Raw genomic sequence first — 12,989 nt, forward strand, 5'->3', positions numbered from 1 at the left:
AATCCCATGTCATGCCATACACCTGCAGGGATTACGAAAGATTTATTTGTAAGAGTCCTCTCGTTCTCTTACGAGGCCTGAATCTAGTATCTCATGTACAGTGGCAGAGCTAGAACTGTAACACTGCCCAGGCAGAGTGAATGAAATTGGGACAAGTTTGCAGTACTGTTCAATCTATTTTAAACATGGCCACAGCCCCAGGAAATTGAATTTATGCCCCTACGACAAGCAAGTAGCTTACCCACAGGAAGACTTACCTGCATTGATTCTTGAAGTTTTGATTGAATTTTTGATTGCAAGAGTGGGAAACGTCTTGTAGACATTTAAAAAGGTCTACAAGAAGAAATAGTGGTGGTAAATGTGTTCAGGAGATTAATGCTTTAGAGGAAGTCTCACTCTTTTTGTATATGATCCATTCATGTACAGAAAAATTTTGCTTCCAAAACAGCCTTACTCAATTTGATAAAACCCTAGTAGTACACTTTTCTGAGTTTTCTATACTTCTGTATTTCCATTTTTTCATTGCTATTTTAATAAAGCTGAGAAATATTGGTTTTTCTTTTTCCAAGAACTGCAAAAAAAATCCTAAAAAGACCATTTCAGTAAATCAAAAAGTAGAAAATCAATAAATAAATCAGTCTAATGGGATATGGCAAACCATAAGATTTGGAATCTCATACTCGATTTAATTTCCAATTGTTCAAAGTGGAAAGTCATAATTTGTAAATAAATTTATTTTTTGTAATTTCCCTTTGTTTAGGTATTTTGAAAGTTCATCTTTGTGTTGTAAATCAGAAAGCCTTTTAAAATTAATTTCAGTGTTTGTCATTGAAAACATTCTGACTTTCAATCATCTCTATTTAAAACTGTCTTAAACTTTTCAAGAAAATAGACAAGGAAGGTTGAAATTTTCCACTGCCTTCTGCCAGTATTTATTAGACTGCCTCACTAGCGGCCTACGGATTATATACAGTGCTTTTTTTGTTCAGGGAAAGAAGAGCTCTAAGTCGTTAATTCACAGACATTTCTTTTCTTTTCAAATTTTGCATATTTTTCTGACATATGATTATTCTTTGGTATGTTAAAATGTAAGTTCCTCCTCTTTTGCTTTTCTATAATTTAACTAATTACCTGAATAAAGCATGTGAATTATGGCTTTCACATTTCCCAGTTGAATCATGCTAATTTATCTTCTGGCAGAGAATTTCAAACAAAATTACTGTCTCATTTTGAGGCATGATATTAATGAAAGATATTAATTACTTCTTAGAAGGCATATTCTTTAAATAAACCGCAAATTGAAAAAGAGGTTTGCCAGAAAAGAACGAACTCTGCTTTAGTCCTCCCTCTTCTTACACACTTAGAATTTCTCTCACCTAGGCTCATACAAAAATGCCTTTTTGTTCTCACTCTCATTGAAAACCTTTCTTTCTTCTGTATCCTCACTGACCACTGGTGCCATCACTTTTTTTAATGGCATCTAAGATAACATTTTCTTTGAAAATTCATCTTTCTAGTTCTGAAAAAATACATGAAGATCTCTGGTAGTTAATCAAAGCAAATGGAGATTATATTCTACACTTTCTGAACATCAAAGAAATTCTTTCTTGTACTGTTTCAAATACTGCACTCTGCAGATAAGCCAGGCAATTTTAACCACATTTTCATAGAAAAGGGACATGTTATAGAAAATACTGAGCAAAAGTGTTGAAGGCATGTCAAAGGTTTTACACAGCTTGAATTGTTCACCATTGAGGAAGAAAATCTCTTCAGATTTACTTAGGCTTGTGTCTGAGAAGGCATGGTAGGATCAGTTTTTAAAAAGATACATAGAAATCCCAATTTGTTATTTATGAGGTTTGCAAAGTTGTTTCTACTTTTCTCTTGCTGGAGTTTTGGGAGTTGCAATTTTTTTTAGAATTCTTCAGCCTCGTATCACAAATTTTTCTGTGTGTACAACTTGGACTCTTAATCCAAAACTGTCCTTTCGTATGACATCTGAAGGATGCTCATCTGAGTTATGCAAACTCATTTTTAATGCTTGCAGATAGGAAATGTGTTTTTGTGGGAGATTAAGCGCATTCTATTTTTATCAGTAACATTCTAATGAGAGAAAAGGTGCATTAAAATTACAGGTTTGGGGTGGACCCTGTTCACTTTCAAAAGGAATTTGGAGTAGTGGGTCTATGTATGCATACCACAGGCAGCACCATGGTTTACACTAGCTAGAAGTATCAACTTCCTAATTAATTAATTTAAATTCATCCTGGTGACATCTAAATTCAACTAAGTGACAAAGAGCAATTTTCTGTTCACTTCTATCACTTGGAAAAAAATAAAAAATGCAAGTTTTGAATGCAACACCAACGTTCTTTGCTAACATACCATTTTGCAATGGGGAAAAAAGAAGCTGTTTTAAATCAGTATGGAAAAAATCTTCGGTGAAAGAGATCGAGCTAATTTTTTGTTGCCTCTTCTGTCAGTGAAACATAAACAATGTTTTGTCTGCAGACACTCCTGCAGCAATGCAAGAGAATTAATCATGGTCAGGTCCTCTTGCTATAAACAACAATAGAAGAAAATTAATCAATCTTTTCAGACAGTGTGACCCAAAAATACAAAACAAACAGCCAAGAGACAAATACATTTTGGTTTCAGCAAGTTATATTCAAAAATAAATATATAAAACCTAAAGGTCCAGATAGTAAAAATATAGTGTTGTTTTATTTTCCCTCTATTGTAACCCAGCATTATAGCATGATGATTAATACACGCTGGCATTGTGTATTAATTTTAAGAGGTAGCTCAGGCTTCCCATGGGGTGAGACCAGCCTCCTCCTGGGGGTGCTGTTTGCACTGCGGAGAGCGGTACCCATGCAGTTCTTGCAGTGGAGCTTGGCACAGCTGCCAGCAGCCTCACTTCTGCAACGGCAAACGCTGCGGCAGCTTATGTGTGACGGCATGTCCGATCTCCACCCTCCAGCTCTTCTACATTTATTAGCTTGGACTTGGAACTAAAATCACGTGCTCTAATATGGTCATGTGGGGATTTTTTTGTTTGTTTGGTTGGTTTTTTTTTTTTGTTTTTTTTTTTTTTGAATGCAGGAGAACATACTGTGATTAAGATGTGGGGAATGCTCACTTCTGCCTCGCAAAAATATACTACATGGACACACTTTTAGTAGCTATAATTAATTCTAAGCTCTCTTCTAGGCCCTTGTTCTACAGAATTCTTTACTACGACCTTTTCAGTCTAAGCAATAGGTTCTATTAAGAGTCTTGCAGAATGGTAAACGTTCAGCTATCCCTTGAAGTTAGTCATTGCTGAGCTATTCATTACCTCAGAAAATCACTTTCCCTTATATTTTGTTACAATGGCAGAAACTGGTTGCTAGTTCATTGACCTACCTACAACAAGCCATAAAAAGTTGTACTTTAAAATAGATTTTACCTCCTTTTATATTTATTTCTTAGTTTCTTAAAATGTTGATTATTCTTTTGAATTTTCCTCTTCAGAATTGTCCATATCGCCTCAGTTTTGCTTATGTTTTCTTCAGGACTAGGAAGGTTAGATGCTGACACTCACACTGGGCCTGATCCTGTGCTGAATAGTAAAGCAGAAATAAAGAAGAACAGGAAAAAATCACATTATCCAACTTCATTCTGTAAGTAATACAATGAAGCTAATAGAAGTACAGAGGGGTCTTCTCCAGTGCAAGCACAAGTGAGCGAAGTATATTTCTTCTTAATTTTCATTTTAATTTAAATTCTTTAATTTAATTGTAATATTAATTTGTTGTAACTTTCAGTATTCTTGTTAAAGTGTCACTTGTAAAACAGAGAGGATCCCATAGATGTTTAATTAATTTTTATCTCAGATGTTTATGAACACCATAGGCAGGTGCTAAGGACCAAATCAGTGAAAGTCTCACTCTGATCCCAGGTATATTGTGTAAATTTGGATTAACTCCATTGTTCTTGGCATAAGAGAGAAGGTGTATTCCCAAGAACATTTGTTTTCATGTATTAATTTTATTTACATTGTTGGTCACCAAGATGAAATGTTGTAACTCTGAAATCAGTTATATACATAATTTTAAAGCCTGTAGAGCTTGCAAGCATGCTGCTGCACACTTGCATTTTTAGCCAAATGAACTTCAAAGTCACTGAATATTTATTTTTTTAATTATTTTCAGCATCTTATCCCTCTACAGTAAGTATCTACTGGATAATAACATAGCTGGTGTTGTGCTAAATTCATTGAGGTACAAGAGATGAAGTAAAAGGGGCTATAGACCGTCTAACTATATACTCAATTGTCTGTCTTGAATGCAGAAGCCCCATGTTCAGGGATAAAAAGAGGCTTTGTCAAGTAGTGAAATGCAGGCAGAAAGTGGGGAAAGACATACAAACCATTCTTTCCCACCTGAACAGCAGCTCTAAAAATGGGCTAGTAAGGAAATTAAAGTAATGGAGACCATTGGGGTACCATTATAAACAGATCAATAGTATAAAATGTCACATGTATCTTCTTTCCAGCACTTTCAATAACAAAACACTGACCTTTATAAAGAGGTACAAAGCTGTGAGAAATAATCCAATTCATTTTGTCTAATGTTATAAACCTAAAAGGATCAAAGATAAAAGTCAAGCCAGGAGATTTTGTTTGAATTATAAGTAAGTAAAAGGCTTTCCTTAACTAAAAAACTCTCTTTTTAGAAGAAGATCCAAGACTTCTATTAGCTACATTAGGCAGTTCAAATTGTTGATAGTATGGCTAGTTTCACACATGCACATACACACAATCTGCGTCAAAAATGCTATTTTGTCAATATCAATGCATTTTGTGAAAATCTGTTGGTCTGAATTTGCTTGGGCAATCTCTTACATCAAGGTTCAAATTTTGGTCAGAGTATACGCTAGTTCTTAGGCTCACCATGAATGTTTCTGTGAAGTTCAACATCTTGCCTTGTGTCAGGCAGAGAAGTAGTTGAGACTGTCTCATTTCTCAGCTGTCTCCTATGTATCTCTTCATTGCATGGCTCTGAAGCTCTCTGCTTTTCCTTCATGACCTCCAAATGGTGTACTCCCCAAAATTTTGAAATCTCGACATTTTTCTGTGACTGAACTGTTATTTTCTATGGCATCCCACTACTGCTACCAAAGTAAGAGTACCAAGAGGAAAGTGTTGGATTAAAAGTTTCACCAGTGTTTCCACTACTTTGATGTAAAAATATTTAACAGAGGCTGAAAGCACAGATAACTATAGCAGGGAACAATAGGGTATTCCTGCATTATTAAAATTAGTAGTGTGTAATGTTAATTTCTCTATTGACGGTCTTGTCTGTGTTTCTCCAAAAGATTATGAACCACAGTAGGCAAGTGAAAAGAAGAAACAAAAAGGAGCCTTTTGTTTCCTTCTGACTGCAATGGTTGAGGTAAAACCTCATGCAGTGTTTTAAGAAAAGCATGCCTTGCAAATAGCTGGTGTATTTAGAAGATTTATAAAAGAATTTATAAAACCAATTTTGAGTCAAGCACATTCTAGCTAGATATTGGGTTTGTTTTTATGGAGGATTATTTATACTATTGTTTTGAACCCATTATTCATGTATTAGCTGCTCATGTCATGAATAGAATCTCAGAGAAGAGCTCATCCCAGGTCTTAAAAAATATACAAAGGTGGATATCCATCTGTGCAGAAATCAAGTTGTTGCAGTTTATAGTCCTAGCAGCTTTCTTTGCTAAATGTTTCATTTCAGACTGTGATTCCATACATTGTTGCATAGGACAGCAATGTAAAGCCTTAAAACTGTAGCAGTAACTTAAAGCAGCTGCAAAAAATAGCAACAATTTTAGCAAAATCTGATAAAGCCATGCTATTATTTTGTGCGGAGTCACACATAACCCAAGATGGAAATCCAGCTTGATTACTTCTAAACTTTTTTTTTTTTTTTTTTTTTTGGGGGGGGGGGGGGCAGAGGGAATTTGTTTACAAAGAACTACTGTTTCCTTTCTGCTATAATACTCTGATTTGTTTTATTTTTGTTCAGAGATGTACACTCTACCCACAAGGCAACAGTATATGCTGAAGAGAACATTATTTGGCACTACAGCTTACATAAAAGGAAAATATGTGTGAGTTTTCAGCTCATCTTTCTGCTAGCCAGGAGACCGTGTATTTTATGGGTATCAAACAAGAACACTGATGAAACCATGAGAGAAGTAGTAACTTCTGTGTTTAAATAGAACTGTCTCTTTTTCCCAGCAGGAAAACCAACTCCTGGCTATACACTAAAAAAGCTGCATCAAGAAAATCAGACCTAATATTATCTTAGGGGCTAATATGTTATTTTCAGTCGGAAAATGGAAAGCCACCATTTTAAATGAAATTCCCTAAATAGTCTTCCTGATGAGATTTTTCCCTTTTTTATTAACAAGTGGAATTTCAGATCTATGTGCGAAAGGAGATGGGTTGCTGATTAGAATTGTTTGATCACACACCAGCAGACAGAAGACCTCCCACTGCTTGCTTTCACTGCTCCCTCACTTTCTCAGATGCATGTCTCTACTATTTTGACTTCATCTTTATCCTTGTTTAGTAAAAATGAAGTCATTTGTCTGGTATGTATTTACCCTATCACACATTCCAAAGCTTACCCAAAATAATTATGATGAGATGCGCATCCTAATATAGAATTGAAACTACGGTCTTTATACAAAGCTGCTTTTCAATGTGCATTTAATGGCACAACTTCCCTTGAAAACAATAATACAGCAATGTATTTGGCTGGCACTTTGCTAATGCTACATACAACATCTGTCCAAAAGAAAAAGGGCAGAGAGAATTCACGTCAGAATAATTAAGAATACATGTCGCCACTCATTAGGATCAGCACATGAAACTGTTGCTGCTGGCAACAGCAGTGAAACACACAAGTCAGCTAGTGGCAAAGATATGTCAGTCCTTGTAATCAAAGGATGGAGGTACGTGAGAGCTCTTTGCTAATCACAAATTACTTTCTCAATTTAAATTTAATATTCATGTTGATTAAAAGGTTTTCCACTTTAATTTTCTGTAATCAGATAAAATGACTTGGTACCATGTGCATCAGGCAGTATCTATGACTCATGGTAAACTACTACTTAACAGAGGGAATATGGGCTATAGTTCTTTTCACACAGAAACGAGGAAGTTATGTTTGTAACTACACTGATCCTAGCGAAACAACAAGATTCATAATAAGCTACATAATGAAATAGTATCATACATTTTTATCATAATAAAAATAGTACAACCAGAGTATTATTTGAGGGGGCAGATGAAGACAGAAATGAGAAGGTTAAGATAGCTCCCTCCAAAATTGCAGAATATTATGTGCAAGAAGGCATGATTATTTTTTGATTATAGCTTATGTGTAACCACATGCATAGTTCTCAGGACTGTATGAACAAATGGTCAGCTCACCATCAAACTGATGATTTAGCCTCAGAGCAATCACGGCTGCATGGTTGCAAGAGAGACATTAAACTTTTGCACACATAGTTTTGCTGTAAAAATATTAGCCTGGGCTTCTTGTTGTAGAGGACTGAGGTCATGTCTAAACTAGAAAGTTCTTCTGGCAGGGACTCTGAACTGAGTAGAGCTTTTAGATGTCACATTGAAAGAACGGATATGTACTTGTTGTACTGCCTTTTCCAGTGCCAAGTGTCCTCCCCTTGAAAGTCCATTTTGGCACAAGGTACAGTATTCTGTATGCACAATTCTGTTGACTCTAGCAACTCTGCTGAGCACAGTTCCTCAGGGACATCTTGAACGTGTTGTGAGAGACCAACAAGGAGCTCAGGTTCAAATTCCTGTAATTCCGTTTCTTCCAGCCCTCAGTGGTTTTTCCCATTCTTTGACAACCAAATTGCTGGATTACATCTTTCATAATGCTTTTTCTCTCCTTTCAGTCCCTCAGTCAGAAATGTGGGCCCCAGAGAGATGAACAGCATACCAAAGCCTGCTGCAGAGAAACAAACTATAGATCCCTGACTGCCAGGGTAGCCAGTGGAGCTGTGGAAGACATCAGGTGGAGTGGCTGATGATGGCAATGCACAAAAGGGCAGGGTTTCCTAGGCATTTACTGATCAGCCCGGCACAACACAGCAGCGGGAAATGAGCATTAAAGAATGGCATAATACTGTACTTTGGATCTGGGAAAATCAGGAGTGGCCCCAAAATGCACCAAGGTTGGAATGTCTCCAGGGACAGAGACGCTGCAGTGAGAGCGGATGGAGGTTGTTCTCTTGCCAACTCTCGGCTCAGATACTGATTCATGGGGGACAGAGAGGCCCAGGGAGCTTACACCAGATATAGTCCCTCCCTTAGCACTGCTCCGTGAGCTGTATGTGCTCCAGCTTAGCACAATATGCTTGCAGACAGTGGCTGCCCAGCCTTTCCCTTTCTTCATATCCAAAATCAGGTTCTGTCTGGCTCAGACCAAAGGTTAATGAGGTTGGGGCTGGAAAACTCAAAGTGGAAACAGATTGTCGTTCAGGTGTGCCAGGATTGTGGCAACAGGCAGGAACAATAAGCGAATTTGAAACAGCGTGACACCTGAATTTTGGAAGAGGCAAAGGTGTCCCAGTTTGACTCACTACATCATGCCTAGAACAGCTACACTGGCTCAGGCAAAAGGTCTAAGTAGCTTTTTTTTTCTTTTCTTTTCTTTTTTTTTCCTGATAGTGGCCAGCATCAGATGCTGAGAGAAAGAGAAAGAGAAAGAGAAAGAGAAAGAGAAAGAGAAAGAGAAAGAGAAAGAGAAAGAGAAAGAGAAAGAGAAAGAGAAAGAGCAGACCAGGCATATGGTGGCACTTCTCCAAAATGCTCTCACAGCCCCAGGCTTTCCTAAGTCAGGAGTTTTCACTGTATTTCACAGTCTTCGATGTTGCTTTCCCAGCAATTTGACCCATTGATTTTTGAATCTCTTTAAAATATAACCAACCTCAACAAGCTGTGGTAAGAAATTCTGCAACTTCTTGAGAAGCTGCCTCTAGAAATATCTTACTTAGTTTGCTTTAACCGAGTAACTAAGCTCATATGATGCTCATTAGTTTTTATAGTGAAGGCAAAAACAAAAAATTGATCATTGTTTACTATTTCTTGGCTACTCAGGACTTCAAAGTCTTTTATCATAACACCCAGGCTTATACAATGTGGATGCTCCATAAATATTATTGGTTAGATGAGGAAGGTGTATGATGTTGTATCCTTATAAAATCAAAAAAAAAAAAAAAGGAAGACATTTCCTGGACCTATATTTGTGGTCCTGCTTCTCTGGTTAATTAAACTGTATACTGGATAGTAGCAGAGAACAATTTGCCCTTTTTCTGAGCAGGGACCACAAAGCCACTGAGTGTGTACCTAATAGATTGAAAAATCCTGGCAGGGACTCATGGCTAGACTGAACTCTAATGAGGAAATATTCTTATTGTTGCTACTACATGTTACATTTCCCATAATACTTGTGGAGTAAAAGCTAGCTGGATGAAGGAGTGAAATGTAAGGACTGCTGATTTTGAATAGCCAAGCACAATTAGAAAAGCTCAACAAAGCGATAAAGATCCCTTTAACAGTCAGTCAGAATTGCACAGCGTGCTGTTTTTGTGTACTTGTTTGCATAATTGGCTTGGATTTGGATTTTACATAACTTGTAAATGCCTACTATGAATAGAGTAGAAGGGATGTTAAAGCCTATAAATATGCATAAACAGGAGTGTCATACTCAGTAGCTAGATCATGATTTGAAAACAAAGTTATATCAAATTGTGGTAAACAGTGTGCAAACAGCAATACCCTTCAAAGCTTAAGAACTTCAACATCAACATATTTTCTAAAAAAATTTAGTCACGCTAAGATATATGTAGAGTGTTTTCTGATGCATCCCATTGTTTTTTCTTTTCCCATAGGCCAGGCTGTGTTTCCTTTCACTATTTTTTCTTATCCATAGAAGTCCAGTTGTGTACTTCCTGGACCTCCTGCAGTATTCATCATTCTTCCAATTTTTTCTTGTACTGTGTTTTTTAGTCATGTTGTCCCCTAAGTCATCCTGCTTCTCCGTGGGCTCAAGCATACTCAGTTGTTGTATCATGTATTCCCACTGATCTCTGTTACTATACTTGAGAAACACTGTGGATGTAAACTGCCCTGCTTTTCTGCTCTTCTTCTCCCGATCAAGGTCAGTTAGTAGGGGGCCTTCACTTTGAAAAAGGCAAATATGCACTTTTGTTTAACACCCCCCCCCCCCCCCCAGAATTGTGAAAATTTGAAAAGAGTGGTGTTTGTGGCAGAAAAGAAACATACTTGTGCTTTACTTTTACTTACTTTTAAATAAATTGGCTTATATTTACAGTTTTCATGACTTGAATGTAGGTTCTTGCCACATGTTCTGTGGCACATTGTCAAGCTCAGATCTATGGGTTTTGAAGTCCTCCTGGTTTTCCAAAAGGTTAACATTCCCTTCCCTTTCCTGAATTAACTCGACATTATTGAGCACTGCTGGGAATCCTTCCTTCAGGTTAGAAAGCATTCCCTCTCTCACTTGTGGCAGTAGGGATCCAAATATGGCTGGAAGTTTGATGGCAGTCAGAAATAGTAAGCTTTGGAGAGAAGCCCCTGAGTCTCTCTTGTCCTTCTTCATGCAGCAGCACAGTTGAAACAGCTGATGTTGTTTCTTCTCCTTGCTGGCTGAAGAAATAAATTGTTTGCAAACTTAATTTTATTTTGATAACAGAAAGCTGGTTTATCCAGCAGGAACTTTGGACAAAATCTTCATGATGCAAGCTAAGCTTGAGAAATTGTTACAAGAATTATTACTTAAATTATTACAAAAAGCTCACATTCCTAAAGTAGAAATACAAAATTGATTTATTTAATATGCTACAGATCACAACTGGCCCTCTAATTCTGTGCTCTGTATTATAAAGACATTCTCTTTTATAAAGTATTTCAAGTATTTCTTGATTTTATGTTTGTGAAAACCAGACAGAATAGAAAAAATAATTTCAACACCGGTATCCCATGGTTTAGGAGCTGTGCAGTAAATACTGGAAACACTTAGCAAATTAACATTTTGTATTTGTTTTACGTGATAGTGCACACTGTAAAGTGTGTCAGTTTAGGAATATTGTTCCGAAAAACATGAATAATTGAGGGAGGAATCCTGCCAATGATAGTTTTATCAAACAGCAACAATAACACATATGCTTTTACATAATTAGAATAATTGGTTTTATTTCTTAACACAGAGTTTGGATTATTCTTGTGGTTTAACTGACAGGGTAAAAAATGATGTTACCTTAAATTACCCCATCGTTGTTCCTCTGAACGTGCAGTACACGTCCTCCACAGCCTCATCAAAGTAGCTGCTAAATTGCGACTTTGGAAATCTCACAGTATTACTCTGCTCAGCTTTTGCTCTCCTATAGCCCCCCCTCTCAGTTTTCTGGTGCGCTCCATAGCCTTCCCACCTCTTTCTGAAGAAATGATCCACTGCTTGGCCTTCTGCTGATATTTTGTTTCCTTCTTGCTAATGCAGTGATTCGCCACTGGGTCTGATCTGAGATTTTACAAGAGTGTTAGGTAGCCAGTAGTCAAGGAAATGAGGTAGCAAAAAAATAAAACTACTAGGAAATTCAGTAAACTTGGAATTTATCCATTTTTAGAGAATGGTACACAGCCTCTTCATCTCCATCATCACAAAGTTTTTATGGTAATGTTTCCTCCTTCTATTTGCTCTTCTAACTCTCTTTGACAAACCTATAAAAATAAACACAAGCAAAATAGTAAAGTTAATAAAGTTACCAGGCAAAGGATATCACCTGACAAGCAAAAACAGACACTCCGAGAAAGACAAGAAACAGAGAACCCATTAAGCCCATCAGGAACTTTGCAATTAAGAAATGATTTTACATAGAAGGTGCATTGTCATTAGAATAGCATTACAAGATCCAAAAAATAGCATAAAAAGTGAGAAAGGGAGATGTATGGACATGAGAGAGGAATTTTAAAGCAGAACCCAGACAGCTGGCAGACAGAAGAAAAAAATAAAAAAATATGCTATCAAAGCATTGTGTAAATATTCTGGGCCAGATCCTAAATCAGTGCAAATCAGGCTCATTCCCTTGAATTTAATAGAACTGTATTATTTACAACAGCTTAGTGTGAGCCCATCTGGCCATTTTACTGTAATTAGATACCTAAGAAAAGAATGAGGGGGCTGTTCACTGATAAATTTAAACATGAGCCATATTCTCTAGGAAAAGTCATATGGGACAATACATGTGTTGTTTGCCTATGTAGCCATAAGTCCAATTTTTCTGTGGCCAGCAAATAGCATTTTGGTGTTTGCAAAAGTACATCTACCAGTCCATGATGTTATAATGATATTTTACCACGAGAAGCAGAAAAGATGGTTAGTACCTTTAGAAATTTTTGGCATGTGCACACATGCAAACCAACTTTGACAAAATGTTGTGCAATCTACTTTTGAATCAAAACAACACTAGGCTTGACTAGTAAGGCTCTAACTTCGAAAGTACCTGCATTCTATTTCCTTTCCTACCACATGCAAATATATGCTTTGCTTTTTCATTCTTGTTAAGCATTAGGCTGTGACAATAAAGTACAACATCAAACAAAGCTTAATGTTTTCGTTTCCTTTCAAAATTTATATTCAGGAATTTGTTAGGAAGAGGGACTTGTTCTACCTTGTTAGCTTTGTAGTTTTGACTGACAACTGGGTGACTTTGTGATCCTTAGCACCCGCACGCATATGTTCTCTTAAGCATCAGTACATTTAAGTGATAAGAGCGCACACTCAACTAGTCATTTGTGGAGTTCTTCCCTCTTCTGCATACACAAAACACTACCAATATACATGCCCTCCCCCTCCCACAGCGAGATGAAGGGGCTTAATCTTCTCCTGGGCTCTGCATGATCTTCT

General features: G+C 37.0%; 1 long non-coding RNA gene across 1 annotated transcript in view; it reads left to right on the forward strand.

Annotated features, from left to right (window-relative positions):
• Positions 1–6,120, forward strand: part of LOC134139444 (uncharacterized) — a 140,029-nt gene extending 133,909 nt beyond the window's left edge. Inside the window, exons 7-8 of the long non-coding RNA XR_009958158.1 lie at positions 3,558–3,665; positions 6,054–6,120. This is a non-coding gene — a long non-coding RNA (uncharacterized LOC134139444). The remainder of the gene's footprint in view (positions 1–3,557; positions 3,666–6,053) is intronic.
• The last annotated feature ends 6,869 nt before the right edge of the window (positions 6,121–12,989 follow it).

Source organism: Rhea pennata, chromosome 4 (assembly GCF_028389875.1).
Source record: "Rhea pennata isolate bPtePen1 chromosome 4, bPtePen1.pri, whole genome shotgun sequence".
Classification (NCBI taxonomy): Eukaryota; Metazoa; Chordata; class Aves; order Rheiformes; family Rheidae; genus Rhea; species Rhea pennata.